The 20,974-nt window shown below is 36.4% G+C and overlaps 1 pseudogene; it reads left to right on the top strand.

Annotated features, from left to right (window-relative positions):
- The first annotated feature begins 367 nt into the window (after window positions 1–367).
- Window positions 368–958, top strand: LOC112319337 (malignant T-cell-amplified sequence 1 pseudogene; annotated as a pseudogene).
- Window positions 959–20,974: the final 20,016 nt, after the last annotated feature.

The raw sequence follows: 20,974 nt of genomic DNA, 5'->3' as shown, positions 1-20,974 counted from the left end.
GCAAAATATAACCAAAGACACGAAATTGAGAAAAGGCCGACAGTGACCAGAGGGGAGAGGGGAGGGAATTTCAGGGGAAAAGGGTGAAGGATTTGTCGGAACAATTATAAAGGACACATGATAATAACAGAGGGTGGGGTGGGGTGGTGGAAACAGGAGGGAGGTGGGGAGGATTGGGGGTTAGGCTGAGGTGGGAGGAAAAAGCAGAGAACTGTACTTGAATAACAATAAAATTAGAGAAGAAGAAAAAAATCACATAAATGTAAACTTGAAATGTCATAACTAAAAACAATTCTGAAATATCTACTCCAGTTAAAAAGCCCCAGAGGTTCTCCTTGTAGTCACTACCTCTAGTCACTACTTTCCCCATTCCAGGCCCTTCCCTATCGTCACCCCCTTCACCTTGGATCATGTTCAAGAAGTCTGATGAAAAAGAAAATGTGTCCAATTGCATCCAGTTGAAAACCTCAGTTATAAAGGGTATTAAGAACCAACTCATAGAGCAATTTCCAGGTATTGAAAAATGGCTTAATCAAATCATGCCTAAGAAAGATCCTGTCAAAATAGTGCGATGCCATGAACATATAGAGATCCTTACAGTAAGTGAAGAGTTACTTACTATTTTTTAGACAAAGAGAAGGGCCTTTTTATCCAACCCTAAGACTACTTCACAAATATCCTTTTATCCTGCCACACCAGCAGGTCGATAAAGGAGACATCAAATTTGTACTCAGTGGAGCAAATATCCTGTGTCCAGGCTTAACTTCTCCTGGAGCTAAACTCTACCCTGCTGCAGCAGATACAATTGTTGCCATCATGGCAGAAGGAAAACAGCATGCTCTGTGTCGGAGTCATGAAGACGTCCTCAGAAGATATTGAGAAAGTCAACAAAGGAATTGGCATTGAAAATATCCACTATTTAAATGATGGGCTGTGACACATAAAGACATGTAAATAAGCCTCAGAAGGAATACACTTTGGCTAATATGGATATTGTGCTGTACCTGTGTTTGTGTCTGTGTATGATGTCATGAAGACAGTGCCTCTTTAATTATGCTGAATAACTTCAACAGATGCTAAAAAAAATGGAGTAACAATTTTCATGACTTCTAATAGCACAAATCAGTATGCCTCCTTTCGTACTTTATGTAAATGAGACCATGCAGTATCCTTTATTATGTGCCTGGCTTCTTTTATCCAATATTATGTTTGAGATTTACCTATATTATTGTGTAATTTTTCCAATCATTCGTATGGTTCTGCATTGTGAGAATGTACATCAGTGTATTCATCCATCTTACTGTTAATGGATATTTGGGTAGTTTCCAGTTTGGAGCTATGCTAGTAGGTGTCATTATATATAAAGAAATGAAAAAAAATTACATTTACACATGTATGCTCGTGTACACACACACTTCAGTTGAGTATATATCTAGGAGTGAAAGTGTTAGAGCACAGATTATACTTTAAGATTTAAAGGATACTGCCAAACAGTTTTCCAAACAGATTATACAAATTCACACCAGCAGTGCATGAGTGTTTTCATTGTTTCACATCCTATTAGGACCTAGTTTTGCTTTTATATCCAGCATGCTCTAGGAATGTGCAGAAAGCTGTATTTCACCTCTCACATAAGAGGTATACTTCTCCATGGAAATCATTTGTATCTTCAGCCACAAGTGGTAAAGAAATGAGAAAGGCATGAGATAGTTGTGTGGAGCTGGCATTATGCCACCATTATCAGTAGTGTTTGGGGCACTTACCCAGAGTAAGTCACTGTGCTTTACCTGAATAGCTCAGGTTGTTAGGAAAACAGAATGGCTACAGCTAGGTTCCTAATGATGTGATTCTCTGATCAATAACAAAATCTCTTCTAGAATATTAAGTTTTTGGACAGACTTCTTATATTAACTTAATGCTGAATTGGGTCAACTATTACATTGCAGCCAAGCCTGATTTTCTTTGAGGACCATCTCCTGACAGTTCAAAGTAAGCCCATTTTACTCAGTAAGAAAACACACTCCTTACAAAATAATAGTTTGAGGGACATTTTGTCTGAAGTCATCTTGTCTATTTAAAAGTTCTGTCCTTCTACAGTTTTAGAAACAAACGCAACTTTAACAACACTCCATGAAAAAATTGTATTCAATGAGTATAAGGAATAACTTTCTGAGAAGGCTACATACTCAAACTGAGTAGTTACTGTGTGTGTTATACTGAAGTGTTGTGCTGTGTACGTTGGAACAGTCAGCCGCTAAGTGAGGTATAACACCAGCTCTTCCCAAATGCTCACAAGTGATGCTGAAAGTCATGATGTGTGGACAGCAGCTGCTTCTCCTGTCTTGATCAACTGAACCAGTGATCAATATGGTATATTATTCAAGGAAAGGTAGAATATTCAATAGAACAAAGTCAATTAATGGTACATCTAATCATGTCCAAGTAAGGGAATTATAAGTATCTTCTGCCACTTAGTCATTTTTAACTTCTTAATTTCTAGGTAAATGTGTTTTCCAGAATATAGTACAATTAATTGTTTAGGAAACAGAGATTAGGAAATTATAGTCCTTTACTCAAGAGAAAACACTAATAAAATTTTAATGAGTGTAAAAACGGCAATGAAAATACTATTCTTTCTGGGAGACAGGAGATAGAAAGCACATGTTATTTTACTGTGCATTGTACAAACACTTCATAGTACCCCTTGTGAAAAAAAGCACCACACAACAGAATAAACTCAAAATGGACAAAAGACTTAAATGAAAGTCGTGATACCATAAAAATCCTAGAGGAAATCATAGGCAGTAAAATTTCAGATATCTTGCATAGCAATACTTTTGCTGATATACATCCTAGAGCAAGGGAAATAAAGGAAAAAATAAAGAAATGGGACTATATCAAATTAAAAAGCTTCTGCACAGCTAAAGAAACCATCATCAAAATGAAAAGGGAACTCACTGTAAGGAAGAACATATTTGCCAATGATACATCAGATAAAGGCTTAATCTCCAAAATACATAAAGAACTCATACTTCAACTTCAGGAAGACAAACAGTCCAATTAAAAAATGGGCAAAGGACCTGAATAGATACTTCTCCAAAGAGGACATACGGATGGCCAATAGACATATGAAAAAATGGTCAATATCACTAGGTATCAGAGAGATGCAAATTAAAACTACAATGAGATATCACCTCACTCACACCTGTCAGAATGGCTATCATTAATAAAACAACAGGTGCTGGTGAGGATGTGGAGAAAAGGGAACCCTAGTGCACTGTTTGTGGGAATGCAAACTGGTACAGCCACTGTAGAAAACAGTATGGAATTTCCTCAAAAAACTAAAAATGGAAATGCCTTTTGACCCAGTGATTCCACTGTTGGGAATATATACTAAGAATCATGAAACAGCAATTCAAAAGAACCTATGCACCCCTATGTTCATAGCAGTGCTATTTACAATAGCCAAGTGCTGGAAACAGCCTAAGTACCCATCAGTAGATGAGTGGATAAAAAAATTGTGGTACATTTACACAATGGAATACTACACAGTAGTAAGAAAGAAGGAGTTCTTACCCTTTGTGACAGCGTGGATGAAACTAGAGAGCATTATGCTAAGTGAAATAAGTCAGCTGGTAAAAGACAAATACCATATGGTCTCACTTGTAAGTGGAATCTAATGAGCAAAATAAACTAATGAGCAAAATAGAACCAGAAGCAGAGATATATTTATGTGTATATGTAAATGTTTCTATGGTATATGTTTCTATGATATACTGACAGCTTTAAGAAGGGAGAGGGGAGGGGGGATTGATTGAAAGAAAGTGAAAGGATTAGTTAAAAAATGTATATATGAATGACCCAGGGACACAGACAAAAGTGTGGGGATTGATTATGGGAGTGGGGGTGTGGCCTGGACAGAGAAGGGCGAAGGGGGGGAAATTGGGACAACTATAATAGCATAAACAATAAAATATTTAATAAAATAATTTTTAAAATAAACAAATAAGTAAATAAATAAATAAAATATTTTTTAAAGTACCAGAATCTCATAAGATTCTGGTATGTCATTTGGACAGTTTCTCAAATGCAAGACTCACAATCCATTTACTATATTGACCACTTCCCAGGGCTTATTATTATAGTAGTGGTAGTGGTTAGCCTAATTCAAGTAAAATGTAGTGAGGATCAAATATCATAATCAATTTTCAGGGAGGAAAAGTTTAGTTTGCCAACACTATGGGCAAAGTTGTACTCGATATCAGGGAAATGCTGGAATTTCCACTGGCTATTGAATATTTATCATATTTTTCACTCGTGATAAAATTTGTGCTTCTGTAACAGGTCAGGCAAAACAAGAAGTCTGTGTGCCACTTTGCACTGGCTGGAGGACTCGGTTCACACAGCTGCCAACCCTCAATGATCTTCGCACATACTTAAAGGTCTGCTCAGTACTTTCTACACTCATTCTGCTTCTCTTTCTAAATTTATTAAGCCACAATGAAATAAACATTATGGGAATCTAGTATTGTAATATTTGACTTAAAAGAAATGTAAGAGAATTTTGGTTTAGTTGTCTGCTGAGGATTCTCTTCTCTAGTAGGACAAAAAATTAGGCAATACAGCACAGCGGCTAAGACCCTAGGTGTTGAGGGCAGACACCTGAGTTTGACTCCAAACTCCACAACTTGCTTGATACCAGACCTTGGATAAGCTTGTGAAGCTGGCAGAGTCTTAGTTTCCACATCTCTAAAACTCAGGTAACAATTTTTACCTGAGAATGTTTTATAGGATAGGAACTTGAAAACAATACAGCCCTAAACTATTATCTAACCTCTCACCAAATGATAGCTAGTACTCTTGTTTGTTAATACTCAGGGAAAGTGGCACCCAAGGGATGAAAATCTTTATAGATGTGATCAGAAGGAAATCCCTCCTCAGAAAGCAGCTGCTAGGAAACAGAACTGGTAGTTGAGCCAGTGCTAAACCAGAAATCTTTAGTCACATTACAACTGACACCTAGCATCTTTCTCAAACCCAGGATCTTTCATCTCTTTCTGTTTTTACATCCCCCTCTCCGTTAGGAAAACTGCACCTGTTAGCCAGAAAATGGAGTCTTTTAAATTTGGTGTCCCTAGTCAGCCCTCAGAAACTAGTGGTAAAAAGGAAAATGGTTTTAAAAGTGACCAAATTTCTTATTTCTAGTCTGAGCAAACCATCATAGTTGAAAAGGTACTGAAGTGAGAATCCAGCAACTTGGATGGCTCCCTCTCCAGCTCTGCCTCTGAAAAGCTCCATCATCTTTACCACTCAATAATCTGCTGGGCCTCCACAGCCTCATATATGAGAAAGCCAGTTGTTCAGTGTTTTTCCAACTTTGCAAATCAAAAAAAGAAACCCTTTTTCCAGTTACTGTATTGCCAAAAATGCCAGCTATAAAACAGACCTGATCTAGGTCATTGCTGTCACCTCCCCAATCTCTTCTCAGCCCCCAAAAAGGGGTTCCCCAGGACAGTCTGAAAACCACCAGATTACATGATTAGCCAGTTACTCTTGAATGAAATGTTCAGTTCTAAGGTGGCCATACTTAGTGGTGGTCCTGAGTTACTTTACTTTGCACTTTGAGACCTGATACCTGGCAACACACCTGAAACCCTGCAGCTGGGTCAGCAACTGTGACTATCCGACAAGGGAGGTAGAGCCCTGTACAGGGCTGTGACTTGCCTCTCACAGTAGCTTCCTAACCACAGGCCCTTTCTTCGGACCATGCAGCACTCAAACTGAATTCAGTACTCTGACAGCAGCAAGGCACTCGTTGGGGCACCTGAACTCCCACCTTGTTCCTCCAGCAAAAGGAGCTGTGCTTATTGTCACCTATTTAACTTCCTCAAAAGATATTATTTGAATAGAAAATTCTATGTCCCCAAAATTTGAAAGCCACTGTACTGAACCATCACTCTTCATTCTGAGCACAACTGTGTGTGTCCTGCCACATTTTCATTTTTTTTAATTTATTGAGAGAAACACCAATTTGTTGTTCCACTATATTTGCATTCACTGGTTGACATGAAAGAAGTGAGAGAGAGAGAGAGAGACAGAAACATAGATCCATTGTTCCACTTATTTAGGCATTCACTGGTTGATTCTTCTAGGTGTCCTGACCAGGGATCAAACCCACAACCTTGACCATGGGTACAACACTCTAACCAATTGAGCCACTCGGCCAAGGCTTCACTGCCACACTTTTATCTGACAGGTGTCAGTGCAGCTTCAAGGACAGAAGCAAACAACTTAGACATTTTTACAAGGACTATCGTTACCCTGTATGGAAGTTTCATGGATAGTCAGTAGAGTGAGGATATTCTAATGCCTTACCCCAGTATAATAATTACTATATTTGTACAGCATTTTGGAATCATTATTAGAAGCATTTTTCTCATTTGCTCCTCCCCAACAGCCCATGGCAAGAATAAGATTGTACAATTTTTATTTGAAACCAGGACTATGAGAAATTAAAAGTTGATCAGTGGGAGAAAAACATAAATCTAGGATTTCTGATTCTTTCCATTGCAACCTTGACCCCTCTAGATAACTATTCTCTTTTTTCACCTGGTTATCCAAAGACAATATAAACTTTAAATAAGCAAAGCATTTAAAAAATCACCACATATAAACTTCTCAAGGAATGAATAACATTTCATGCTATAAACATCTCAGGATCTTCCTTCTCACACTTAAACTTCGGAATAATGACTCCAGGGACAAGCAGTGCCAGCCAGGCCTCTGAGGGGAAGCCACTCTCTCTGGAGTGCTCCCAGTGCTGATGTATGTTCCCAGCATCCCTACCTCTGACAGCATGTTCCCAGCAGCCCCCTCTGTCACTGCAGATTCCCAGGGTTCCTGTCACTGACAGAGTGTTCCTGGCATCCTTTTTTTTGTCAGGTAACTCTATTTTGACAAGGGACAAAGGTCCTGGACAAAGTGGAAAAAGATAAAAACTTTCTTGAAATATTCTGCACATTCTTTCACACAAATGAACTTTTTCATTTCACAGTAAATATATATATATATATATATATATATGGATAGAATCTCTATATGTATATGAAAAATATTGTCAGAACTGAAATTCACTCATGGTCTCAACATTTTAAAAATAATCACTTCACTTTACCTCTTCAGAAATCTGGGTCAAATGCCTTTAATCACATATAATTCAGGACCAAATTTTTTTAAGCTTAATTATTTGTGACTCCTTCAGACCAGATATTCAGAAACAACTCAGGAGATATTGCTATGAGTAGGAACACAAGAAACACCTTCCTAAGTGATGAATGTTGAAGGAAACTGAAATGACCTGGAGTAAACTGAGCCTTCGGCATAGTTGTTTCTTATGCTATCTCACGTAAAGCATGGGCATCTCTTCCTAAGGAGCCAGTTACTGTAGGCATCAATCTCTGCAGGATCTAAAGCCAATCAGCTTTTTAGAAGGTGCCTTGAAGAAGCCACGGAATTAAGAATACTTTGGGGGACCTCACAGCCCCACACACTTAGAAATCGCATGTGCCTTCAGGAGTTAAGCATCTAATTAACAGATTTCTGGGTTCTACAATTTAAGGGAAGAACTTTCCCCTGAGAGTGACTTCTGCCCTTGGGCCCAGTAAATTGAGACAATTACGCTGCTTTTAAGATAGCAAATCAACTTAATTTGTAAAAACAGATGGATTCACACATACATTTTATAACCCTCTTCTTTTGGGAAGATCCAAAAGCAAACATTTAACATATGGTGTAAACTATTTTTAATTTCTCTACTTTTATCTAAGCTAGAAATTAAAATAACTACTAACTTTAAAATGAATGATGAAATGAAATAGACAAGGTCTAAATTCTCTAACTTTTCTCTGTAGTGCTTTGTCACAATGTGTAACAGAATATGAAAAATATCAACAATATTATCTTGTAATTATAATATTTTCTTTGCCTGCAACTTTCTAAAAACTATACCTCTGTGGAACACAGCCAAAACACACAGCTTCTAAGTAGCCAAGAAGTGTATCGTTCTATTCCATTTATTGACACACTCATTCTTCCACTCATCAAAAATAATTGCGTGCCCTACTATAGGCCAGACATCCTGCCAGGCCCTGAACATAAAATAATTAGCAAAAAGGGTCTCCATTGTCATGTTTATAGTCAAGTGTATAGGCTTTTCCTCTCAGCCTATTTTTATTTTACATACAATTCTAACAGCCCAATACATCTAGGTCCCATATCCATATCACAATATAAATATAAAGTCACAGGGCTACCAGAAGATATAATGAGAGCAGGGAGAGAGGAATAATGAGCCAAGAAGGAAAGACAAAGCTTATTAGGACTCGTTCATTCAACAAATAACATACCTACCAAGTATCTCTTAAATGCCAGTACTGCTCTAAGAATTGGAGATGATCACTGAACAAAAAAACAAAAATCTTGCCTGGTTCTCTTGGGGCTTACCTTCGAGTAACAAATAGACAATTATTACAAAACACATGAAGCCAAGGAGACTTAATATTAGGTAAAGGTGCATAAATAAAATAATAATAATAATAATAATAATAATAATAATAATAGCAGCTAACCCTTTTCTAACACTACATACCCAACCCTGTTCCAAGCATTTTCCCTATAAAAATTAACTTAATCCACACAACAACCTTCTGAGATGTGAACTTCTTTTTGTTTCCATTTTACAGAAAGAAAATTGAAGTATTTCTCCAGAGGCTAATTTTTGCAGAAGCATACATTCAACATTCAAATGTGTGGTGGTTCTGGTTGAACCAGCCGTAAGTATCTTGCTGACACCCATCCCCCTACCTCACACTCGTAGTTGCCCTTGGAGATTCTTCAAGGAGTGGGATTCCTAGGCTTTGCAGAAAATAATTAGAAAAGCAATGACTTAGGAAAGCTCATTTCATAGGTAGTATAGCACCCACTCTATTCTAAAGAGCTAATGGGTATTTTAAACATATCCTTTCATTTTTTCCCTTCAGATGTAGGGAATGAAATGACTTGAAAGAAAGGTATTCCTAATTCATAAATGGGCTTAAAAAAGCAAAAGAGAAGTAAAGTGACTAGCAATATTTTTAATAACTGCTGTGAGACTGATTAAATCATAGAACTAGAAAAGTTCTCTTCTTCCCTCTGAATACCAATAGGGCCTAAATCATTTTTTTGATATATTTATTGATTATGCTATTACAGTTGTCCCATTTCTACCCCTTCACTCAACTCCATCCTGCCCACCCCCTCCCTCCCACATCTCCCCCCTATAGTTCATGTCCACGGGTCATACTTATAAGTTCTTTGGCTTCTACATTTCCTACAATATTCTGACCCTCCCCTTGTCTATTTTCCACCTATCATCTATGCTACTTATTCTCTGTACCTTCCCCTCCCTCCCTCTCCCACTCCCCTATTGGCAACCCTCCATGTGATGTCCATCTCTATGGTTCTGTTCCTGTTCTAGTTGTTTGCCTAGTTTGCTCTGTTTTTGTTTTAGGTGTGGTTGTTAGTAACTGTGAGTTTGCTGTCATTTTTACTGTTCATATTTTTTATCTTCTTTTTCTTAAATAAGTCCCTTTAATATTTCATATAATAATGGCTTGGTGATGATGAACTCCTTTACCCTGACATTATCTGAGAAGCACTTTATCTGCCCTTCCATTCTAAATGATAGCTTTGCTGGATACAGTAATCTTGGATGTAGGCCCTTGCTTTTCATGACTTTGAATACTTCTTGCCAGTCCCTTCTTGCCTGTAAGGTCTCTTTTGACAAATCAGCAGACAGTCTTATGGGAACCCCTTTGTAGGTAACTGTGTCCTTTTCTCTTGCTGCTTCTAAGATCTCTCCTTCTGTTTCATCTTGGGGAATGTAATTATGATGTGCCTTGGTGTGTTCCTCCTTGGGTCCAGCTTCTTTGGGACTCTCTGAGCTTCCTGCACTTCCTGGAAGTCTATTTCCTTTGCCAGACTAGGGAAGTTCTCCTTCATTATTTGTTCAAATAAGTTTTCAAGTTTTTGTTCTTCCTCTTCTCCTTCCAGTATTCCTATAATATGGATGTTGTAGCGTTTCAAGATGTCCTGGAGGTTCCTGAGCCTCTCCTCATTTTTCTGAATTCTTGTTTCTTCATTCTTTTCTGGTTGGATGTTCATTTCTTCCTTCTGGTCCACACTGTTGATTTGAATCCCGGTTTCCTTTGCGTCACTATTGGTTCCCTGTACATTTTCTTTTGTTTCTCTTAGCATAGGCTTCATTTTTTCATCTGGTTTTCGAACAAATTCAACCAATTCTGTGTCTTGATAACCAGTGTTTTGAACTGTGCATCTGATAGGTTGGCTATCTCTTCCTTGCTTAGTTGTATTTTTTCTGGAGCTTTGAAGTGTTCTGTCATTTGGGCCATTTTTTTGTGTGTGTGGTCTTGGAGCATGTTACTTAAAGGGGTGGAGCCTTAGGTGTTCAAGGGGGCAGGGTAATGCTGGTCTCTGGGCTGTGATGCTCTATGTGGGGGAAGGGCTGAGAGGGAGCAATGGGGCCCGCTCCAATCTCCACCAGACTTCGCCACTCCCTCCACTACCCACAATCAAATTGGGCCCGTCTGGTGCTGGTTCCCGAGTGGGTGGGCTTGTGCACACTCTAGGCCTCTGTGGGTCTTTCCAACTACCTCTCCTGTGAGGCTGGGAGTCTCTCCTGCTGCCGCCCCAACCCCCACGGGCGCTTTCAATCAGAGGTCTGAGGCTTTATTTCCCTGCGCTGGAGCCCTGGGTTACGTGGTCTGCTTCGCTCCCCGCCGTTTGTCCAGGTTTATCTGTGCACGAGTGTGGGGCTGCGGGGTACTATCCGCCACTCTGCCTGCCCCGTTCTCCACCACTCTGAGTCCGGCTCTCTCGGTTTATCTGTGTGTGAATGTGGGGCCGCAGCATGTGCTAGTGGTCAGACTGCCTGCCCCGTTCGTCCCACACTCCACCAGTCTCGGTCCCACCACAGCCAAGCGAGTCCTCTCCGCCCTGGTGCCCATCTCTGCCCCCCCTACCAGTCTGGATGAATGTTTATTTTTTATTTCCTTGGTGTCAGACTTCCTTGCCGTTGGATTTTCTGTCAGTTCTGGTTGTGCGAAGAGGCACAGTGTTTCTACCTACGCCGCCATCTTCGTTCTCTCTGGGCCTAAATTATTTGTTTAGAGAAAAATACTCTAGAGAAGGTCCTTTCACAAACATTTCCACTTGGGATTTTTATCTTTTACAATAACTTTTTAAACAGTTATTATTTGAACCTGTCACCAAATTAATAGCTGACCACAGAGAAGGGCTATGGTTTGTAATACTGAGGTTAAAATATAGTTGAAGAGAAAGAATATGAATGCCATTTTTGATATATTTTATATCCAAAGTAGGGTTCTGCATGTGTAATAGTAGGGGCAAGTTGATGTGTTCATGGATAAATGGATGAAGAACTGAAGAAAGGATGGGTAGATGAATGGATGAAACAATGGATGCATGGAAAGATGGATGGATGAGTGAGAATGGATGGATGGGTTGACCACAGGTTGATGAATAGATGGAGGGAGTGAAAGTGAATAAATACATATAGGTAGACAAAATGACCACCAACTGAAGAGTAAAGATATGAGTGTTACTAATGTACAAATCAGTATAGTATCCTTGAAGATGGTTAAATGATGTTTACTATAAAGTGTTTAAGAATGCAAGAAAAAAGTTATGGACATTTTAGAAACATTTGTATACATTTAATGCTAAAGGAATAATTTCTTAAATGTCTCTAGAATAACCATCAAAAATCATTACTCATATATACAAATTAAATAAATAATTACTTAAGAAAGTGTTTTGAGTTGAGTCTTTAAAAATAAATTAATTTGGAAAAGTAGAAAGACATTCTCAACAGAAAGAAGGAACCAATGCCTGAGAAAGAACTGTCACATGTTCTTAGGCAATGTGGAAGCTACATATTGAGAACAGGCAAAAGCTGAGGTTAGCAAGAAAAGCAGGATGCCAGAATACAGAGTGCCTTGTATACCAGGATGAGGTGGTCAGAGTTCCTACTTCACATGCTAAGGAAACATTGCTTTGTTGGTTTGTTTGGGTTTTGAAATTTATTTGTTTAGTTGATTTTTAAAAGACTAAGATATACCAACTCCTGCCTGGGGGAAGTTATTCCATAAATAAAGTTATGATAAAGGGAGAGAAAGCAATCTATGTTTACTAACAAAGAGCACACTAGTGCTCTCCTGCTCAAATAACCCCTCTTCAGAAAGGTCTTCAGTCACCATGCAATAGGCCCATCCCATGATGTACTCTGATAATTCTCAGTCCTCTCAATTTGCTTAATTTATCTTTTTAAAAACTTTTGTATTTTTTCCATTACCATTTAGTCCCCTTAGACCCCTCACCCCCTGCAATCACCCCACTGTTGTCCATGTCCATGAGTCCTTCTTCCTTTTGTCTACCTGATATAAATACATATACTTATTTTTTACCTATTTACTTTCTATTTCTCACTAGAATACAGGTTCCAAGAGGGCAGGGAATTTAACTTGCTCACAGACTTATTTCTAGTGAATAGAATAGTGCCTGGCACAGAGCAGGCACTCAGTAAACATTTGTCTTAGAAAGAATGAGTTTCATCAAAAAGGAGTCAGTTATGGGAAATAGAAAAATTTATAAATTCAGTTATAATGCATGTATTAGTTTATAAATCATAAAATTTCTCTTAGAAATTATACCCCTTACTTATTTAGCATATCTTTGACATTTTAATATTTATGAATTGGCTCATAAAGTACCTGAATAGAATCTTAAAATAGCCAGCAAGTTTCTGTGGTAACTAGTTGTTGAAAAGTCATAGAAAATTCACTGTAGCTCTGTTATTTAATTCAATGCCATCTTAGATTCCAGGGGAAAATATAAACTAAGGCCTATGTGCAGCAATTAAAATTGTGTTTTCAAGAAATAATAAAATGTGTAATGTATTTATGATACATAAATATCATTTATAATAACAAATGGGAAAATATTTATGATATGAGATGAAATAACAGACACAAGGCACTTGTTTATGCAGTGTAATCCTAGTTAGTCTGATACAGATATATATGGGTGTGTATATGTATGCAATAAAAAAGAAAAAATTACTAAAATACATTGAACCATTATTTATCTCTGGGCATTATATTTTCAATATTTTTTCTTCTTTGCAATTTTATGATCCATAAAATTTTCTATAAAAACATTATATTAATAATACTTTTAAAATAAGCCAAAATTATTTTAAGTGAAAAATAATTTAAAGCAAGTTAAATAATATAGACCTAATTATAGGACATGAAATTTAGCAATTAATAATTTTAAACACAATTGCTATAAAAAGTATTAAGAAATAACAAAGGATTATATAAAAAGCAATGACATTGAAATCCACAAAACTCAAAGTTTAGACCTGGGAAAGAGAAGGATCACAGTATCTGGATTACAAATTTGCATAAACCCAAAGGAAAAGAGCCAGCGTATGGCTTCACTCTTAGAGCTAACAAGACTTGAATGAATTTTAAATTAAATTGAAACCTGGTTCCAAGTCTACCTCATCTAGTTTTCCCACATGGAAGACAGAATTTTCTGGCAGGGATGAAGGTAATAAATCAAAAGTTCACCCAACTCACTTAAATAGTCTTTTGATTCTAGTATGTTGTGAAAATATTCATACTGAAGAAATTCCAGAAATAAAGAGAGTACTGCAGGTCCTCATCCCACACCCCTCCCATCCTCTAGAATCCAGGTGGCAGTTTATTTGGCTCAGGATGCTAAATGGGTTGTATAGCTGCCAACATCACTCCCAAGAAAACAATCTATTATGGGATAAAGCAGTAAATTGCAAAACTGACCATTTTACACTTGGAATCATCAACTGTACAATTTTGGCTTCCTTAACAGGAATAACTCTAGAAATTCTAGACCAAATGATAAGGTATCAAAATAGGTGATGTAATCTTGCTTAGATGCTAAAAACTTTCTGATGGTGTTTCACCAAAACCCCCTTTCAAAGATCATTTGTTAAAACAAACACAGACAAAAATTAACAAGCATTTCCCCTGCAGATAAAAGGGTATGCCCTTGAAGAGCATTATATCACATTGTTTGTATTTGAGAATGATCCATCTGCATTTACAACTTTCCTACTCTCTGCTCTCTCAACTCAGTTTTCCAATCTTAATATTGCAGTAAGGATAATATGCTAATTGATTACCAGATCTTTTGTCCTTTAGCAGAAAGGAACTTTTTTTTTTACTTTTTATTCTTTTTATTCAGATTATGTATTTCTTTTTTTTCAGGATTTTATTTATTTTTATTTTTGTTTTTGCAAAAGGAATTTTTTAACCATCCTTCTGCAGGCACTTAAAGTACCATCAGCTCAAAACAAAACATTGACTCTATTTGAGGCTGGAAATTACCCTCAAGTACACACATGTCAAACATACAAATATTCTGGTGACTTGGACATACATTCAATTTTTGTTGTGGAGAAGGATTACTTTAAATTTTAGTCAAATGTAATACTCAGAACCAATCCTCCAACGGAAGTGTTTTTGGGTATCAGGTTTACTTGTTTATACTAGTTTTATGACAAGTTTTCTGCGGTGTGCTGCATTGATTTGAACTAATAAACATTAAATTCCAGGCCATCCAAACTCACATTGAAATTCATGACATCCTTATGTGCATTAGTTTTGTCCTTCTATGAGCAAACAAATGCATATATCAAGAAAGAGAGAGTTATGGAGAACACACTCCATAAAATACAGTAAACAAATAAACTTATTGCATCTCTTCAATATGTGAAAGCAGTTTGGCTTACCAAGTCTCCAGCTCTGGTTTCCAATAACAAATCCAATTTAGCTCAGTCTCTCGTAGCAAGTAGTCATGTAATTGAGTACAATTTGTCATAATTGACCATTCTGACTCAAGAACAATTTACAATTCAGTAATATAAACATTTAAAAAGTCCTTGCCACATTTCAGCTAATAACAGAAAAGATATAGCAACTGCTCCTACCACAAAAATCGATTAAACTATGATATTTATATTGCCTATTAAATATAAAATACTAATATCAATAAAATATTATTAAATCAACATTAAATATTCCTATTGTCAAAACATCACCCTTTGCATAAAGTCTTAATCCCTGTCCACAGAGGTAATATTCACATTTAACTCCAGTGTCACATGTCTGAAATTCAGCACTTATGTGATATATTTCACCTGAAGATTTTTTCTGAACTTTTTGAAAACTTCTGACACCTGAGACAAAAGCAAAGCAAAACCAAATCATTTTATTTTGACAAGTTGATTACCTTTACACCGATGCCATTTAACTACCTAAGTTTCTTGACTCTGACATTTCCAAATGTACTAAACAGAATACATAGAAATGAAAGATGGAAGAACTCATGTATTTCTTAATCAGAGAAGAACATAGACCATGATATTAACTATACAGTTAATGGAGTTAACTAAACTAAAAACAAAACTCTTGACAAGGGCAGTAGCCCCTACAACACTGAGGGCTTATCAGAAGTCATTAAATGTTAAGAAAAATAGCAGCAAGACTGCAGACACAGCTTTTCCCAGTCGGTAAGTCTGAGAACATCCTTGCACCATGACTTTCTACACAAGCAACAACTTCCTGGAATGCATGACTTGATAATATACATATAACAATAACAGTAATAATAATGGTAATAATTATAACAATGTGTTCTTGAGTTCTGCCTATGCTCCAGGCCTTATGTTAAGTGCTTAGTACAACACTTAATTACAATAAAAAGAAATCCTAAACACAACTCCACAAGGCTGGTGCTATTATTTTGGAATTTGATAGATGAGATTGAGATTTAGAGAGAATTTGCATATATTCAAATCCAGATCTCTCCAATTCTAAATCTTGAGCTCCTATATATTACATATTCTATTTAAAATATTAAAGAGTAATCATTTAGAACATCTTTTATGTAAATTAAAAGAATTTTAAATTAATTAAATTCTAAAATATTTTAAATAGTTAAAGCTTGTAAAACTTCTTGCAAACACCCTTAACAAAAACTCATATTATTTTCTCAAAATGTATATATAATACTTCTTATCTCAATTTTGCCTTAATCTTCTACATATTATGTTTATTTAACCAAGCAATAGCACTCTTTTTCAGTCAGTAAAAATTCTACTTTTCTAGATTAAAAGCTTTTCATAAAAGTGGTTAGAGTCTGAGATTTTTGAATGATGATACTTAATGTAATAAGAATATAATCCTTAATGTCTGCCTATAGCACAAAACATATAAAAGCATGTTATTATTATAATATTGTATATCCCAAAATTCTGAAGACACATCCTCATGTTATTATAGGCAAAGAAAGCATATAATACAGAAAACAAAGTGAACAAGGACTAATCTTAAGAAACCATGTCTAACCTTTTCTGCTGGTAATGTTTCCCAGCTTTACCCTCAATCTTTTTGTGGTCAGCAGCGTGGACATCAAGTGCAGAGGAACTCATTGAATAAATTTAAAATCATTGTCTTTTATGAGTCTCTATTTCTTAAGTCTATTAGAATACCATGTATTTTTCTCAATATAACAGAATGGGAATGTTTGAATATAGCTCAAAATACATCGCAAAATAGATATATTTTATCCCGCTTATGAACAGCAGGAAAATTAAAATTAAAATCTCCATGTAGCAATGTTTTTTTGCCAATATATCTCCTAGGGCAAGGGACATAAAGGAAAAAATAAACAAATGGGACTACATCAAACTAAAAAGTTTCTGCATGGCTAAAGAAGCCATCATCAGCATGAAAAGAGAACTGACTGTATGGGACAACATATTTGCCAATGAAACATCAGACAAGGGTTTGATTTCCAAAATATATAAAGAATTCATATGACTCAACACTAGGAAGACAAACAACCCAATTAAAAAATGAGCAAAAGGACCTGAACAGACACTTCTCCAAAGAGGACAGGCAGATGACCCATAGACATATGAAAAGTTACTCAGCATCACTAGCCATCATAGAGATGCAAATTAAAACCACAATGAGGTGCCGTCTCACACCTGTCAGAATGGCCATCATTAATAAATCAACAAACAAGTACTGGTGATGACATGGAGAAAAGGAAACTCCAGTGCATTGTTGGTGGGAATGCAAACTGGTGCAGCCACTGTGGAAAACAGTATGGAATTCCCTCAAAAAACTAAAAATGGAACTGCCTTTTGACCCAGCAATTCCACTGCTGGGAATACCCTAAGAATCCTGAAACACCAATTCAAAAGAACTTATGCACCCCAATGTTCATAGCAGCACTATTTACAATAGCCAAGTGCTGGAAACAGGCTAAGTGTCCATCAGTAGATGAAAAAACTGTGGATCAAAAAACTGTGGTACATTTACACAATGGAATACTATGCAGCAGAAAGAAGGAACTCCTACATTTGTGACAGCATGAGTGGAACTGGAGAATATTATGTTAAATGAAATAAGTCAACTGGTAAAAGACAAACACCAAATGATCTTACTTATAAGAGGGATCTAATGAACAAAATAAACTAATGAGCAAAACAGAACCAGAGACATGGAAACATGGAACAGACTGACAGCAACCAGAGGGGAGGGGTGATAAGGATAATGGTGGAAAGAAGGGGAAGGAACTAGTCAAAGAGCATGTATGAGTGACCCAAGGACAGAGACAATGGTGTGGGGATTGACTGTGGGGGGCGGTGTGCTGGGAGGAGGGGAGCAAAGGGGGAAAAATTGGGACAACTGTAATAGAGTAACAATAAAAAAATTTTAAATATTTACAATACACATAAATTCATGGACATGGACAAGAGTGTAGTGGCTACCAGAGCGAAGGGGATGAGGGGAGTAGTAAAGGGTAAAGAGGGGGTAAATGTGACAGAAGGAGACTTGACTTTGGGTGGGCACACGACACAGCATACAGGTGATGTATTATAGAACTATACACTTAAAACCTAAATAATTTTATTTACCGATGTCACCCCAGTAAATTTAATTAAAATAAAAAATATAAAATCTCCATTAAGCTAGGATTGGCCAGTTGATTTGCCCACAGAGCTCCTAATAATTCAAGGAAAATGCTACAGAATTATACATAGTTATTTAATACCAAGGACTGAATGTACATTAAAACCATTACAAAATAAATTACACAACTGTGCATATTTAAAGCAGCATTTGTGTGATGGATTGTTTATAATAGTACATTATTTTTTAAAACCTCAGTTTTAAATGATATTAGAAGTGTGGTTCTTCAAGGAGATGGTGGGCTAAAGCTGCAAGGATTATAAGACAAGGGAACGGGGAAGAGAAAGGAGCTGCTGCTCTTGTCCTCCCTGTAAGCGTTTTCTCCCACTTGCCTTATTTGTTAAGGTTATCTGACTATACTGCTATCATAACAGGGATCCAGGAAAGTGACCATAGGTTCTGTTTTCTTTGGAATTGTTCTGATTTACATTAATTATGGTGTAAAAATTTGGAAATGTCTCCCTCCATCTAATTTGGAAGATAAATTACATAGGTCCCCTGGATATCACCAGTTTAAGGCCCAAGGATTATAAATTCCTTGTGCCTCTAAATTTCCCTTTTACAATTCCCACCCCTTATTTCTGTCTGCTGTGGTCTAGTCCTTCTCAAACTATTTGAGGTAAAGGACCTTTGTTTTTTTTTTTTCATTGGTATAGGTTCTTTTGTAAAATACAATGAAATGCATTATTAGGAAAAAAAACAAGCTCCAGTATTTTTTGTTACTAGAGTCAACAACATGAAGTTAACTTGTTATAAAATATTCTAAATGCTTACTATCAATTTCTGTACTAATCTGTTCTAAGTTTAGTAACAATTGGTAGAACTACACTGATCCACAGACCACACTAAACAGGAGTGTAGTTGATTTCCTTAGACTTATTTTCTAGTTTACTAATTCCTTCCAGATATGTATTTATTTTAAACCAATCATTTAATTTCATTGACTACATTTTTTTATTTTTAGAATTTCCATATTACTTTTTTTATTCATTTCTATTCTTGCCCATAAATCAATTAGTTCCTTCATTTCTCTAAACATTTATAACATAATTAATTTAAAGCCTTTCATATTTTCATTATGCACCCAGCCTCATTCTGTTCATATGTTAGACACTGAGCTCACCTTCAGCAAGAGCTGTTTTCCCGGGGAGGTCCCTGGACCCCAGGCTCTGGAGCTGTCTCTGTAGGATGACGATGGTTTTCCTGTATGCCACTCATCCGCAGGGGCTGCTCGCTTCTGAGACAGTTTCCTCTTTGTTTCTAGGGCCTGAATGTTTCTATCTCATGGGTTTATGCTCACTTTTCTCTTTTTCTTTTTCTTCCTTTTATCCTGCATTTTCATTGTGATTTGTTATTTCAATAAGGAGCTTATTGTGCTATATCGATTAAGTCTTGAAACCTTTATATTTTGCTCATGGGAAATTTTAATTTATTAATATTAATAATAACATCTATAGAAGACTATTGACAAAATTATTGTGAGGAAAGGCTAGTGTAAATGATTATAGAGACCTGTCCAGGTGCTATATAATGTCTGGAAAATAGTGAAAGTTCTCAAGCCACAGTACATATGATTGATTTTTACTGCAACATCTATTCCCATATAAACCTATCCCAAATGGTAAATTCTTGAGACTTCCAAAACAATAGGTATAACACCTCGTAAGTGATCTTTTATTAATGCATTAATTAAAAAACAAAGTTAGGGGGAGGAAAAGACAGGCAAGGAAGAGCCTTAAAGGGATTTGAGAAGTAGTTTGTAAGGCTTGACAAAGAATTTTGTTCCCAGATAATAAATATCAGAGAAGGTAAGAATTGAGTACAATATGTATTATCAAATATTCACTTGCCCTTAAAAAGAAAACTGATAAAGTTAACTTATTGCCAATTTTCTTTTTGGTCAAAATAGAGCAGCTCTTTATTCAAATATTTGGAAGACATATTTTTCATGATGCTATCCCTTTAATTAATGCACTCATCCTTCTGTGATAAGTGATGGAAACCTTACACTTGTATCATTCTGATGAAATGTTAGAATTTATTTTTATCGTCTTTTAAAATCCCATTCGAATGCCATTAAACCATAGGGAAATTCTTCTGAATTATGGTCCCTTTTTATTAGATCAAAAAGAACTTTTAGAGTGGATTCAGGTCATCCAGACTTTTTTTACGTCTTTATTTGTTTATACCTGGTCGGGGCAAGACAACACTGTCAAGCACATGAAGGCCTGAGCTTTAGTCCCAACTATGTTACTAATGAACCATATAACCCGGGGAAGTCACTCCACTTTCTGGAAATAGAGATTTCACATTTGTGGGAACAAAAGGTTGAACTAAAGATCTTTTTGCTCTTTTACATTTCTAAGATTTTATGTTTTCAAGAACATGAAGCTACTTATTTATTATTCATTATATTTTATTTTTGTGTGATGTTAATTAGGTTTTCTGATTATATGATTAATATACAAGCCTGCACTATTTTTGGACTGTTCTGTTTTAAATATGTATAAGCAGAGTCTGTCTGCTCACTCCATCCTTTCAGCAACTTTGCCTAATTAACACAGGAGCAGGGTTTGTTCCATGTAGCAGAGTATGTTATTGATTTTTGCTTAGATGAGCTATGATTCAGATTCCCAAAATTTCTGTTTATATCAGTTTCAATTTCAGAAACATCAAAATATAGTTCCTTGTGTAAGATAGAAGTTCATTTCTATATCACATAAAAATAAGTCCACAGTTTTGTAGACCAGACATAGCAATTTTAAGTAACACAAAGAATTTAGCCCCTTCCTATCTTTGGGGTCTAC

The sequence above is a fragment of the Desmodus rotundus genome, chromosome 11 (genome assembly GCF_022682495.2).
Source record: "Desmodus rotundus isolate HL8 chromosome 11, HLdesRot8A.1, whole genome shotgun sequence".
Classification (NCBI taxonomy): Eukaryota; Metazoa; Chordata; class Mammalia; order Chiroptera; family Phyllostomidae; genus Desmodus; species Desmodus rotundus.
The sequence above is the reverse complement of the archived record's forward strand: the minus strand, read 5'-3'. Positions and strand labels throughout refer to the sequence as shown.